Below are 8,906 nucleotides of genomic sequence, written 5' to 3'. Positions count from 1 at the left end.
ATGCCTTGCGAGTCATACACATTTTTATGTAAAAGTGAAAGTTGCAAACTTCACGACTTTAACTGTTTCATTGATGCGAAATTACGACACTTTCGCGTAAGCTTACAATACCTATGCAAATTGGAAAACACTACGTCACATTCCATAAAGCAAAGCCAGACAGAAATATGATAGCAGATAATACAGTCATACATCAATGAAGTAATCTGAAAATGAGACGATTGATAGTGGAAGCAAATCTTAATGTACAAATTTAGCAATACACACTGCTGAAATTTACTCACGAGCGACATACATACGTCATCGATAAATTTTAAATTAACACACAAACACACAGACACATACATTATCATCAAACAGGGCACGTTACCGATGACGTGTTACTGTAATATCCAAAACTGATCTAAATGACTTAACACACTGCCGCTTAAATTCTGACTGTAAAAATTTACACAAATAAAATTCTGGTTGCAAATGGCGGCATAATTTGGTATTCATAATGTACTGGGAATTCCTAAAAACAGGATCCTGTGTAAGACAGTTCGGTATTCTCTGTAAAAGCACAAAAACCGTTTTAAGGGCTACATACTTTGTACTGGACTAGCGAAACAATTATGAGAACGGAACCAAGGGATAAGCCCCGCTTTCCCGGGGATTACCTCGTACGCCAGCTATATATATATATATATATATATATATATATATTATATATATATATATAGGAAACGAATAGAATAAGTACTAGGCTTACAAAGAATAAGACCTGGCTGGAGTCGATACCTCCGACTTAAAAAAAACCTTTATAGCTGTGCTCCAGCACGGCCGGAGTCAAATGAGTGAAACAAGTAACAGAATAAAAGAATAAAAGAATATACTGTTCAATAACTCCCCGGTTAGTGAAGCGAAAGTGTCTAGACAAATAGTGACAACGAAGTCGAGATTATTGGCACTACAGTTGATGGCGATGGTGGTGGTGGTGGCGGTGGCGGTGGAGTTACCGCTGCGGCTGGCTTGGGGTACGCAGTCATTTTCACCGGTGACATGGGTGTATGTGTGTGTGTGTGTGTGTGTGTGTGTAAAGGTATATGTGTGTGTAGATGTATATATGTGTGCGTCTATATATATATATATATATATATATATATATATGCGTCTGTGTGTATGTGTGTGTGTGGGTGCGTGTACATATTTAAGAGAGAGGCATTGGGTGATGGAGAGCGGTATAAAAGCATAATGGGCAACGAGCCGTCAAGTGTCTCGCCAATGAGGGCCGCTTAGTGCAGTGAAAACAACACCTTTAGTTTTGTCTCTTACCTCAGTCAGTGCTCTCGTCAAGTCATGCTTGCTAATATGACATCAAAAGAGTTGGTATGTATAATAATATCATTATATGATATTGTTATTAAACATACCAACACTCGTACGCACATAGTTACACTTATAAATTATATATTTATTATGTATGTATGTATGTATGTATGTATGTATGTATGTATGTATGTATGTATGAATGTATGTATGTATGTATGTATGCATGCATATATGCAGATATATACATACATACATACATACATACTTCCATATACTCTTTCCGTTTCCGTTATTAACAGCGTCTATATGCCCACAGACACACACGCATAAACACACGTATTTATATGTGTGTATGTATGTGTATGTATGTATTTATGTATGTAAGATAACATATATTTAAAGTCATATACAGAGACACATTCTCTCTCTTTCTCTGCCTCTCTCTCTCTCCACCCTCTTTTCTCTCTCTTTTCTCTCTCGTCCTCTCTCTCTCTCTTCCCCTCCATCTCCCCCCTCTCTCTCTCTGCCTCTCACTCTGTCTTTCTCACTGTCTACGTGGGTGAGGGCTTATGGATGTGGCTGTGTATATATATGTCTATATAAGTATTTCCTTGTGCTTCTCTGTTATATATATATATACATATATATATATATATATATGTATATATATATATATATATATATATATATATATATATATATATATATATATATATATACATATATATATATATATATGTATATATATATATATATATATATATGTATGTATGTATGTATGTGTATGCGTTTGTGTATGAGGCGCAACTCTTCGACACGAAACTGTTGCGCAATAACCACAACGTAACAAAAGTTTATTCTTAAATTAAATAAATACACAAGCAGAATACAGTACAATATACAATAAAACTGTACAATACAGGATATTGAGTACTGTTTACTTTGTACCTGACGCAAATAAATACCTAGACGATGTGTGTGCGTGTGTATATGCATATACACACCTACTCACAGTGAATGGCAGAAACATATAGACGCACATAGACATACGTATACACATACGTGCCTCCATACATAAAACAGATTCCAAACGTATTCAGTATATACATATATTTGTGTGTGTGTGTGTGTGTGTGTGTGTGTGTGTGTGGTGCGGGTGTGTATGTGGATATGCTTACAAATATATATATGTATATTTTTTCTTATTATTTATGCACCCTTTCAAAGCCTAGCCAGGCTCATGGGCCCGGTTTCCCGGTTTCTATGGCGTATGTGTTCCCCCCAGCTGGACGGGACGCAAGTCCATCGCAGCGTTACTCAAGAAACAGGACGAAAGAGTTAGAGAATGTTGGGGCGAAAGAGTACAACAGGGATCGGCACCACCCCCTGCCGGAACCTTGTGGAGCTTTAGGTGTTTTCGCTCAATAAACACACACAACGTCCGGTCTGGGAATCGAAACCGCGATCCTCCGACCGCGAGTCCGCTGCCCTAACCAATGGGCCATTGCGCCTCCAAATGCATATATATATATATATATATATATATATATATATATATATATATATGTATATATATATATATATATATATATATATATATATATATATATATATATATATATATATATATATATATATATATATATATATATATATATATATATATATATATACATACATATACATATATAAATATATATATATATATATATATATATATATATATATATATATATATATATATATATGGGAAAATTAACGAAAAAAACAACAGACGAAGACAGGTAGTGTAAACAACAAATGGATCTATTAGTTTAGCGCTCGGGAATAGAGAAAGTATTTAACGTTTCGAGCTACGTTCTTCAACTGAAAGGAACACAGAAAGAAATAAGGAAAGAAACAAGGAGAAAAAATATATAAATGTAGTGGTCAGCGATCTATCATGGCGAATATATATATATATATATATATATATATATATATATATATATATATATATATAAATATAAATATATATATATATATATATATATATATATATATATATATATATATATATATATATATATATATATATATATATATATATATAAAGAAGTTTTAAAACGCCACTATATAAAATAAATTTCAATTTATAATTTTCTCAGAGATATTTTACATGTTTCGGTTCTTGAAAAAACGAACCTTATCAAAAATACAGATTTTTAAAAAAATAGTGTCTGTGTCGGTGTGTCTGTTTGACTCCCAACATTACTTGACAACCGATGCTGGTGTGTTTACGTCCCCGTAACTTAGCGGTTTGGCAAAAGTGACCGATAGAATAAGTGCTAGGCTTTGTCGATTTGTTCGATTAAAGGCGGTGATCCAGCATGGCTGCATTCAAATGACTGAAACAAATAAAAGAATTAAAGAATATATATATATATATATATATATATATATATATATATATATATATATATATATATATATATATATATAAATTATAGGGTAGCAAAAAAATTTTAGAAATTTTATTTACCACCAGTGGTCTAGCGAGAGTAAAAAAACAGTCAATAGACTATGTATTATTCATTTAAAATGCAGAGATACCTATAATAGGACAATTACTCGCTAGAAATAGCAGCAAAAGACTACATACCACAAAAATTTGGGATAATTTCGAAAGGAAATGAAAAATAAAAACTTTTACCAATCTATATTCTGTACCATGGTTTCAAGTCAATTTTAGTAAGATAAAGATTATATCTTACAAGGTCGGACTATCGTCAGCAGAAATGACCAGACAACATATGAAGCACGAGCCAACACGCAGCATGGCTCGTGTTCTTATGTCTAATTTTTCAAAATATACCGCGTATTTGCGGTTTACCTAATCGGCAGCAAATACAAAAATGCAAAAATGCCGAAATTCCTTCAGAAAATCATCCAAAAAGAATTTTATCATTATTAATAAATTATAGGGTAGCAAAAAAATTTTTGAAATTTTATTTCGGCATTTTTGCATTTTTGTATTTGCTGCCGATTAGGTAAACCGCAAATACGCGGTATATTTTGAAAAATTAGACATAAGAACACGAGCCATGCTGCGTGTTGGCTCGTGCTTCATATGTTGTCTGGTCATTTCTGCTGACGATAGTCCGACCTTGTAAGATATAATCTTTATCTTACTAAAATTGACTTGAAACCATGGTACAGAATATAGATTGGTAAAAGTTTTTATTTTTCATTTCCTTTCGAAATTATCCCAAATTTTTGTGGTATGTAGTCTTTTGCTGCTATTTCTAGCGAGTAGATGTCCTATTATAGGCATCTCTGCATTTTAAATGAATAATACATAGTCTATTGACTGTTTTTTTACTCTCGCTAACCACTGGTGGTAAATAAAATTTCTAAAATTTTTTTGCTACCCTATAATTTATTAATAATGATAAAATTCTTTTTGGATGATTTTCTGAAGGAATTTCGGCATTTTTGCATTTTTGTATTTGCTGCCGATTAGGTAAACCGCAAATACGCGGTATATTTTGAAAAATTAGACATAAGAACACGAGCCATGCTGCGTGTTGGCTCGTGCTTCATATGTTGTCTGGTCATTTCTGCTGACGATAGTCCGACCTTGTAAGATATAATCTTTATCTTACTAAAATTGACTTGAAACCATGGTACAGAATATAGATTGGTAAAAGTTTTTATTTTTCATTTCCTTTCGAAATTATCCCAAATTGTTGTGGTATGTAGTCTTTTGCTGCTATTTCTAGCGAGTAGATGTCCTATTATAGGCATCTCTGCATGTTAAATGAATATATATATATATATATATATATATATATATATATATATATATATATATACATACAAATATATATAAATATATATATATATATATATATATATATATATATATATATATATATATATATATATACATACATACATACATACACATATACATACATACATATATATATATATATATATATATATATATATATATATATATATATATATATATACACATATATATATGAACAATTGAAATGACAATGGAGATTTTACGATTGACGCATTTTAATTTATTAACGTATTATTATTATTATTATTATTATTATTATTATTATTATTATTACTATATACTACAAAATAATATAATATAAATATAAATATTATAATCCTACAATTGTTTCATTTCAGACCCAATAATGAATTTATAAAAAAGGATAAAAAGGTTAAATTATTTAAATAATCTTTTTTACTATTTACTCATGATTATTAGCGGGTTGTTTTTCTTTTATAATACTAGCGAGAATAAGTATTTTTTCTGGCTAACATGTATTCTTCCTAATGGTATTCAAGAATAAAAGGAGATATTTCCTATTTCGCCATAAATTCTTAGCATATCATTTCTGCTTTTTAAAAAAAAACTAATGCGCAGAAATATATTTAATTTAAAATTGTAATACACAAACATATTTATGACCGTTTTAAAAGTCATAAAAGTACACAAACATATTTATTACCGTTATATTAATTTCTATTTATTTATATTTTTATTTATTTTAATTCTTTCTTTTTGTTACACATTTCTATTATATATTTTCTTTAAATTATTGACGCTCGCGTGTACAAACATTAACATCTTTAATTCATTCTGTTATACGATTTACAAATCCTCATATGCAATTTTTGCTAAATATTTCCCTGATGAGATACTTACCCACAAACATGAATTTTTATAAATTTATTATTGGGTCTGAATTGAAACAATTGTAGGATTATAATATTTACATTTATATTATATTATATCAAATTATATTATATTATATTATATCATATCATATTATATTATATTATATTATATTATATTATATTATATTATAATATAATATAATATCATGTTAATAAATTAAAATGTGTCAATCGTAAATCTCCATTTTCTTTTCATTTTTGTACATTGAATATAGACCCATTTGAATTGTGGAAAAGTGTTTGTCTGCTATATTGGATATAAAGCCGCCAAGCCATTAAACAGTTGGTTGATTCTATCCCTATAGAGAACACTGTTTTCCTTGCATTGAATTTTATATATATATTTACATATGGAACTCGACTGAGGAAAGAAAATTCCGAATGACCTGATGAAAGGCAAAGTAACCCAAGCGGAATGTGAACTCAGATCGTAAAGAACGAGATAAAATGCCGCCAAACATTTTGTTCGACGCACTTACGTTTCAGCTAGCTCGTCACCTTTCGATTTTCCATAATAGGATCTCAAAATTTTTAGCCCATGCCAGCAATTTCGAAAGAATGAGTAAACCGATTACATCGACCTCAAAATATGACTGGTATTTATTTTATCCCTAAAGGATGAAAGGTAAAATCGACCTCGATGGAATTTGAATTCAGAACGTAAAGACAGACGAAATACGGTTAAGCATTTTGTCCGACGCCCTAACAGCTCGGCCAGCTCATAGCTTTTTCACATTCCTTAATTTTGATTTCAAATTTAGGCACAAAGCCTGCAATTTCGGCGGAAGGCGCTAGTAGATTACATCGATCCCAGTGCATAACTGGTACATAATTTTATCGCCCCTAAAAAGATAAAAGGTAAAGCCGCCCTCGGCGGAATCTGAAGTCAGAACGTAAAGGCAGACGGAATGCGGTTAAGTATTTTGTCCGACGCGTACAAAGCCAGCGTGGAGGCGCAATGGCCCAGTAGTTAGGGCAGTGGACTCGCGGTCATAAGATCGCGGTTTCGATTCTCAGACCGGGCGTTGTGAGTGTCTATTGAGCGAAAACATCTAAAGCTCCACGAGGCTCCGGCAGGGGATGGTGGCGAACCCTGCTGTACTCTTCCACCACAACGTTCTCTCACTCTTACTTCCTGTTTCTGTTGTGCCTGTAATTCAAAGGGCTAGCCTTGTCACACTCTGTGTCACGCTGAATATCCTCGAGAACTGCGTTAAGTGTACACGTGTCTGTGGAGTGCTCAACCACTTGCACGTTAATTTCACGAGCAGGCTGTTCCGTTGATCGGATCAACTGGAACCCTCGTCGTCGTAAGCGACGGAGTGCCAACAAACAAAGCCAGCAATTTCGGGGAGGGATGGTGGCTGTCGATTACATCGACTCCAGTTAACAAATGGCACATATTTTTATCGACCCCGAAGAGATGAAAGGTAAAGCCTGCCTCGACGGAATTCGAACAGTCACAACCAATTAACCGACGAAATGCCGCTAAGCGTTTCGGCCGGTGCGGAAACGATTCTGCCTTTCGGAAACGATTCGACGCCTTTCGATGTTAGTTGATTTAACTTCGGTGATCGGACGAAGGGCTTTTGAAATTCAAGCAGTACACAAACTGACTCGCTGTCCCCGTATTTATTGTAGCTGACAGGGAGCGACTGAATTAAGAAAAAGTTTTGTTGAAAAGTGACAAAGCTTTTCATTTTGAGCAGACAGCGTGAAATATTAGCTTTGTCTGTCTGTTTAAACATAGCAAATAACAACATCACTTTATAGAAAGTTGTTCAACTATGAAGTAATATGAATAATGATAGTTTTTATGGCCTGATGACAGCATACACAAACACACAAACATATATATACACATATACACACGAGCACGTAGGCGCATGCGCACGCACACACACATATATACTTACATATATAAACATTCACATTTGTTTATACACATAATTCAATATATATGTGTGTGCGTATGTACGATCTATGTATGCTTGCGTGTGCGTGCGTATGGATGTTTGTGTGTGTGTGTGTGTGTGCTTGTATATATATATATATATATATATATATATATATATATATATATATATATATATATATATATATGTATGTATGTATGTATGTATGTATGAATATATATATATATATATATATATATATATATATATGTATATATATATGTGTGTATGTATGTATGTATATATATATATATATATATATATATATATATATATATATATATATATATATATATATATATATATATATATATATATATATATATATATATTATGTATGTATTCGTGTACGTATGTATGGATACATACACATATATAATTATAGCTATCTATAAATAGATAGATTGATAGATTGATAGATTGATAGATTGATAGATACATACACACACATATGTATTAAGATATACTCTCATGCGTATACAACCACACGAATACATCAGGCATAGTTATATATATATATATATATATATATATATATATATATATATGCGCATATGCGAACACATACATACGCACACTTACATATACAAACATAGACACATATTCACATACACACAGACATTAATAAATGAATGAAACAAAAGAAGAAAGGGACCCCTTTGTCATTGTTGTTGTTGTTGTTGTTGTTGTTGTTGTTCCTACTGAGGTCGTTGTAGTTGTTGAGGTTCTTGTAGAGTTCAGTTGATGAGTCATAGTGTTTATAACATACGATTAACCGATTAACCTAACATATTACTGGTACTTAATATTAACCGGAATGAATCACTACTTAGTTCCAACGGTCTGAGAAAAATATCCGCGCTATGATGGGGGGAGGCGAGAGTGTGTGTA

This window comes from Octopus bimaculoides, chromosome 22, assembly GCF_046866305.1.
Source record: "Octopus bimaculoides isolate indiv1 chromosome 22, ASM4686630v1, whole genome shotgun sequence".
Lineage (NCBI taxonomy): Eukaryota > Metazoa > Mollusca > Cephalopoda > Octopoda > Octopodidae > Octopus > Octopus bimaculoides.
This window is presented reverse-complemented; position numbering follows the sequence as displayed.